Source organism: Centroberyx gerrardi, chromosome 6 (assembly GCF_048128805.1).
Source record: "Centroberyx gerrardi isolate f3 chromosome 6, fCenGer3.hap1.cur.20231027, whole genome shotgun sequence".
In the NCBI taxonomy this organism is placed as follows: Eukaryota; Metazoa; Chordata; class Actinopteri; order Beryciformes; family Berycidae; genus Centroberyx; species Centroberyx gerrardi.
In genome coordinates, this window is record NC_136002.1 from 30,326,308 (window position 1) to 30,333,819 (window position 7,512).

The window sequence follows — 7,512 nt, forward strand, 5'->3', positions numbered from 1 at the left end:
GAAATGAAATAAATACTTAACAAGCAGTACAAAAGCTGATTCAAAATAAAAGTGTAAAACAGGATAAAACAGGTTAAAAGAATGCGAAAAAATATGAATATTAACATAAAATCTTATGTACATAGAATAACCTTAATTAAAAGCCAAATTGAAAAGATATGTCTAACTTTTTCTTAAAAATACCAACAGAGCTCGCCATTTTGAGAGCTTTATGGACGTTTTTATTGGACTTAAATAACTGAAACCCACAGAAGACAATCTGCAGGTGTGTACCATATTTCACCATCCACAAACATGTATTTTTCACTGGTGCTATCTATCTATCTATCTATCTATCTATCTATCTATCTATCTATCTATCTATCTATCTATCCTTGTGTCCTGTGGTTAAGGGAGTTTTAACTTCACTTCTGCTATTACCTAGGAATATTATAGTGATTTTTCATTGGGGTTGGTATCAAAAAGCATTAAAAGTTAATAGCAGCATGTACCAGTTCTTCCACCAGAGGTCAGTACTGTATAACAAAAGGCCTAAAGGACATTTTCCCTCTTATTAAATTCATTCTAAATGCCATAAAATGTTAAGGATGTTACTTTGTCATCGGGCCTACGGTTATAGCCTTCTGTTGTATCTTATCTACAGTTTGCCTTTTTGTCCTATTTCTCTGTTATGAACCAGCTCTCCTGTCACATTGTACTATTGAAGAAAAATAAACTGACATTAAACCCAGTCTGTGGTACTGTGTACTGTGGTAGTTAAATTCATCATATAACATGTTGTGTATGTTATATGATGCGCTTCCTCTCAGTTTGTCCAGGACTGATCTCGTGCCAGTTGTTTTATGCTGCCTTCAGGTGCTCCTCCTGAGCTCCTACTTCCGAGCTCAAAAGTTGTAAATCGGATTTGTCCTGCATTCAAGTGCTTTTGGTGAGAAATTATAACAAAATGGACCCTGCAACAAAAGTAGTTTTAATTAGGAAAAACACCGACTCCAACAATACTATTTGTGTGAGATAGATAGACCACCAGTCAGCTCGACCATAGTCTCATTTGTTTATGGTAATTATAGAAAGGTATCACAATAAATTTGATGATGATGTATTGACATTGTAAAATGCTACACCTAGCACATAGGAGCTAGAATATAGACACTTCATGCAACAATATTTTCATAGAATGCCAAACAATAACCTAGCATAATAAAATGCATCACTTGTACAACTTCCATGACCCCTGACCCCTGAACATCACATCAAGGCAACTCGGGTATCACAGAAAATCCTACTTTCCCAACCACTTTGTTGAGCCATTCAATTTTCATATTTATTTTTTTTATTGAAAATAAGCAATTTACAATCAAGGCAAATTCAACCCACAAACCAATCAATATCTTCACAGCTTAACATATCAATTATATATATATATATATATATATATATATATATATATATATATATATATATATAATTTTAAAAAAAGATAAATAAAAAGTAAACAAGAAAACAAAGCTTCCCTCTGAATTTGAAATAAATGAACATTATCAAAAAGAAATCTACATAAAATATACTTAAAAACAAAAAACATTCAAAACAACGTTCATGTGCGTTCTGGTCGAAATTCCAACATTTCCGCGCAGCATTCGAAGGCAGCATAAGTTTCAGACTCGCTCGAGCCTCCTTTTCAGTTAACGCGGGTAGGTTGGTTAGAACCCCACAGAGCTCGAGCTCCTCCTCTCTCCGTGTATGTGTGTATATGTGGTATAAACTTGGTGTGTGTCGTAAAACCAAACCCGGACCGACCAGCTCCGTGCATCACCGCCCAGACAGACAGCAGCGGAGGGCGAAGGAAGAGAGGAAAACACCGAAACCCTCCCGGGAGAAGAAGAAGAGCCGTGGGAGCTAACGTTAAACCAAACTTCAGTCCAGGTAAAGTCTCATTAAAGCTCAACGGTTTCATCAACTCCGCTGGGAAATCTCTCTGCCAAACCGCACTGAGAGTTTTCTGTCAACGGCTGAGTAGAATAGAATAGAGATTAATTCATTTCAATGCAATTCAATTCAACTTCATTGTCATTCCATTTAACCGACGTGCACAGTGAAACGATAAAAATAACTTTTTTCTTGGTGCCACGGTGCGTAAAAACGAGATAAACAAAACACAGTAACGTTAGTGCAGAATACAACATAGTTCGACAGTAATTCTGATTAACGCTACTTACTATAACAATATAACATACTGGAATAGAATAGAATTTAATAGAATAGAATGGAAGTAGGACGGCAATTTCTTGCGCGCATCTTGTTCCTAGTTTGGCCGTCTTCACCCACATACAGAAGAAAAATTCGCTAGTGTCAAGCTAGCGAGAATTACAAAATGGATTTCCGGTCAAAACCTTCAAAGTAAAACCCACAACTTTTTTTGAGTAATATGTACCAAAGTGAAAATGTGTCTTTTAAATATCTAATATGGTATTTAATATAGTGATTCTACTGCATCTTTTAATATGATTTTTGAAAACGGAATATAAACAATTGCAGTGTTATATAAACACATACCGCCTCCACTTCCAACTGTTCTGGCAATACTTTTATTCCTTTCCCCAAAAGTGACAAATAGGCTTTTATTTTGAAGGCAAAGTCGTCTAATTTCTGGTTGTGTTTTGACTGTCTCTGGCTTATTTGACGCAGTTGAAAAGCGCTTGAAATTGCTTGTGTGTTTACAAGTCTAGTTTACCAAATTAAGTAGAGAGTTTGGTAAAGCTCTTGTCAGGTAAATCTAACATGTTTAGTAAATTACCCACAGTTATTACACTTCACATATCATGTAACAGTGCCAACATTTTTTTTTTTTAAACAATTGAATGGGGCTGTTGTTCAGTTGTCTCATATTTGCGGTGCCACGTCTGTTATTGCCCAGGGAAAACCCACATGAAACCACACCCATGTTTGGCTGGTATCCCTTCTGTTCTTACTGTATTGCTCCATAGTCAACCTCTGTGTATAATAGGCCGACTGATGGTCTTTAAAGATCCTGCATAATTCATTTGTCATGAATTTGTTTCCCGTCCCTGCAGGATAAAAATGCAATGCTTGGTGATGTTTATCAAATAAATCTTCCTGCTGTACCTCATAGTCAGGTAGAGGTGATCAGTCTCATATTGATTTAAGTGTCAAAGTAGAACACCTCCAACATTTGATTTTAGTCCCTGGTTAGATGTTAGGGTTAGGGCTAACTCCTACTGTTGTGTACCAATATGCACATTATACTAACGTTGGGAATCGGAAAAACATTTATCATTTTGCAGATTCCCCCCTGAAATCATATTAGAAACAAATGGATCTCAAGAATCTGGAGGTTCACATTTTAAGCTGTAAACTAGCGAAACTCCCTGCTAACTTCAAGCAGTTGTAGTTGTTGTTTCTGAGATTGCTAGCTTATTTGATAACTGTTAGATCTATCTGAAGTCCTCACTTATGTGTTGAAGTAATGCTAGTTTTATAGAGGTTATATGCCAATCTACTGGGTAGAGTTTCCCACCCCGAATGTGACATAAATTCAAAATGGGTGATTGGATTTTGACTTGACTTTTCCTCGCCTATCTAAAAATGATCAAAGATAGGTTTTCCCCACCTGGTGCACCTTTGTTTATTTCCCCCCCCAGCACTACAGACAACGTAAGGGATTAAACCTGTGTATAGCATGCAATGGTTCTCAAACTCCTATGCATTGATGAGTCAAAATCCTATGCCTTATTTAGTTGGATGTTGAAGGATGTAGCACAGACCTTCGGCAGACAGATCTACATCTCTACTGATCCTTAAGAAACTCCTTAAAGAGTAACTAAACCCCAAAACCACTTTTTTCAGCTGAAAACTGCTGTATTTCCTCCCTGAAATACATATAATGAGACAGCTGTGGACATGGTAGAGCTACAAAAAATATTTTTAATGGGGGGGGGAGTTGGAAACCTGTGTAGGTACATTTGTTATACTAAATGTTATGTATTAAAAATACTATAAATACTATTCACTGTATAAACTGATTTCCTAAAACTGACCTATTGAGCATTGGTTCCTCTATCTCCCCAAAGAGCTGCAGGTATGTCCCATAAACAGCCTGTAAAAAAAAACCTGGGTGAATGGTTATACAGGCTGCACCCCCAATCTGCTCACACCTACGCATCACCTGCATTTAATGAAAAGTAGCCTATTATTTTTGTGGTGGTGTCATGCATGGATAAATGTATTATAACCACACAAGTGCAGGTGGGTAAATTGCTTAGATGCATACTACTAGAATGTTTGAGCAAATGTAAATATGAACTGTGATAATACTTGGTTGGCCGTTTTTTTTTTTGGACATTGACCTACTTTATTCAGTACATGTGAGCTAATGATGCAATGTAATCTCTGTATAGACTTGGCAGTACTGTCAGGTCACAATATCAAATACTGATATAGCTTTTTAGGGCTCTTGGTGTGCTGTTACCTTTGCCACCTCCTTGCAACAGACATTCTGTCTAGGAGAAAGCTTAGTCCAGTGACCACATGAGCACCTGTTGCAAATATTAAAAAAAATCAAAGTGGCATGCCATGAAATATGCCTATGGTAAAGTGCAAAAACGGGGCTATTTGTTTATAGTACTGACTGTATAAGGTCAAATCTCACGAAGCAAGAAAAAATGTCCATTTGTTCTGTTAGACCAGTAAGAGACGTCCCCCATCCTCTGCTACCCCTCCATGTCCTCAGCACCGGCTAACGGCGCGAATTGGTAGGGCTCTGGACCGCCGTGGTCTTTCTTGGCCGACAGTAGGACACTCCGGAGGCGACAAGTCCTCCACTTCATACAACATTTCTGTCACGAAAGTGTTTCTGCTGCTAACAGACTCATTAGGTATGTTTATGGGACATACCTGCAGCCAAACTTCAGCCAAAACTCTGGGGTTTAGTTACTCTTTAAGCATTATTTTTATATTTGGAAAGACATGTACTCTGTTAATTACCTAGTCTTGGTCTTGAATAGGACTTGATTTGCTCTGGTCTCTGTTTTTGACTTTGTCTCGACCCCCTTAGGACCTGGTCTTGACTCGAACTAGACTGGACCTGGTCTTGGAATTGACTTGGACTATTGGCATGGGTACTGAAGCTACACTTATTTGAAAAAAACATACTGAAGCGACTATAATCTTATCCTGAGACAGTGCATTTGCAAATAAAACTCATGAAAAGTGAATTGTGTGGGACATTTAAGGAGTGCCAGTATGTTTCTGTGGGGGGGGGGGAAGTAACAGAGCTTGGTACAAATTAAGGCTTGGCAGTAAGTTTGGTCATGCTGCAGACAGAGAAAGAGGAGTTAAAGCTGCAGTTGTTGAGTGACTTGAACAGGTGACTTCAAGGGCTGCCAGTCTGGTAGGCAATGGGACTCCTCCTTCCCCTTAGACTTTACCTTACACACCCTATGACAAACTCAGGGAGTGTTGAGTAATCGAGAGTTTTTCCGCCTAGTGGACCCATTTCATTCCACCCTCTTGGGATCCTTCCTTGCCCCCCTAGAGTCTAGCTTATGCTTATGTCCACACCGCACTTTCATGCAATAGCGAGGGTCTGTCTGCCTCCGTAGGCTGTGTTCCATTCCAGTCTCTTGGGACCTTTCCTCCTCCCCCTGGGGTTTACCCTCGCACTATCCTGTGGTCCCATAGACCCACAGCTTACACACGCCTCACTGCAAACTCACTTCTCTTGGGCATTAGTTGCTGCTTCGTGCATCCAGACAGCAGCGCTCTCTCAGAATTTAACACAGGGGATCTTGAGAGAGTAAACTGCTGGTTTGTCGTCAGTTATTATGTGCTACATGTACCGTTTGAACATCAGTGGATCATTACCACATACATTTTGAGATGTTAGTGTAATTACCATAAGCAAAACGAGACCATCACCCAGAAGGTTGGTAGCCTCTCACGGCGTCCACACTGCATTTTACATTGTGTGTCACCGGGTCGGATTTGGCGAGAAATCTGCCCGATTGCTTTATGTCACAAAACAGGAAGAGGGTGCTGTCCTTCCAGAGCAAACGGAGCTAAAGCTTTCAGAGTTTCTTTCAAAGGCAGAAGGAGCCAAAGACAGATGCAAAAATGCCAGGGAGGGGGAGGTGAAACAACGGGGTTTATGGGCAATTGTGGTCTTAATTTTGAGAAACTCTAGCATTAACAATGAGATAGAGGCTACCAATCGTCTCCACCATGGTCTCATTTGTTTACTGTAATTATACCAAGGTAACACAATTAATTTGACAATGATATATTGATGTTTAAAAATACTACACGTTGCACCTTAAATCATAACTTGGCTTGGTTCCATTCCACTTTCCTGGGACCCTTCCTTCCCCCTTGAAGTTTACCCTTGCAGTATCATGTAGCTACAGCTTACAAACGCAAAGAGAAAGTCCTTTCCTGCATCCACCAACTGTCTATGATTAGTTAGAACTGAACATTGGGAATGTGAATGAAGTAAATTGCCAGTACACAAGGGTCTGCTTGCTTGGTAGGCTGTATCCCACTCCAGCCTCCTGGGACCTTTGCTTCCCTCTGAGTTCACCATCACACTATACAGTATGATCCTGTCCCATGAACCTACAGCTGACACTCACAACACCGCAAACTGGCTTTTTCATCTTTCCTGCATTTACCAACCGTGCTTTGTCAGACTCTAACGCTGGGAATATTGAGGAAGAAAACTGTCATTTGCCTTCTCTTACTGGTTGGTTATGTTCCATTTCTGCCCCCTGGGACCTTTCCTTCCCCCAGAGTTTATGCTGTGACTCTCCTGTTGTCACACAGACCGAGCACCAGGATAACACTGAGAGGTCATCTGAGGTTAGCGACGAGGAACTCCCTCTACTGTAGATTAGGAGGATGAAAAACATAGTGGGCGCTATAAAAAGTGAGGGTGTCATGCTCCCTTATGCCCTAATGCCCCCACCCCAACACACACACACCAACATACACACACCTAAAATGAAGTTCTCGCCTCCTATGTCTTCGCTTATCCTACTCCCAGAAGTCTGCAGAGCTGATGGAGGCTAGAGTATGATATGCAGGGCTTCATTCCAAAACAATATCCATTTTGCTGCTTGTAATCATCAGGCAATATTTGAAAACATAGATGATTCTATCCTCAAAAGAAAATACTATTTTATAAGCAAATGTCTTAAGCTGACTTCCATACTAACCCATAATGTGCTCAACTTTAATGCCAGAAGTCAATATGGGAGAGTGGGTGTCATTTAAAAAAAAATAATGGTTATCTCATTCTGGAACAAAACTCTTTATAGCTGAAAAAATAGAAAAGGAATGGAGCCAGCAGCTAGCTGACTGGTGTGTGTGGTGTTACTAACATATTAAGTTTGTTTGTGAATATGACACACACGCAGAATGGCTAGTAAGAACATGTACCGACAGATACACTAGTTAATATAATAGATGATGAGTTAATGAATGCGACAAATGCACACA

General features: G+C 39.7%; 1 protein-coding gene across 1 annotated transcript in view; it reads left to right on the forward strand.

Annotated features, from left to right (window-relative positions):
• Window positions 1-1,734: 1,734 nt before the first annotated feature.
• The window catches only part of capn5a (calpain 5a), a 42,211-nt gene continuing 36,433 nt past the window's right edge, over window positions 1,735-7,512 (forward strand). Inside the window, exon 1 of the mRNA XM_078284112.1 lies at window positions 1,735-1,926. The gene's annotated coding sequence lies outside the window, so the exon portion shown is untranslated. The remainder of the gene's footprint in view (window positions 1,927-7,512) is intronic.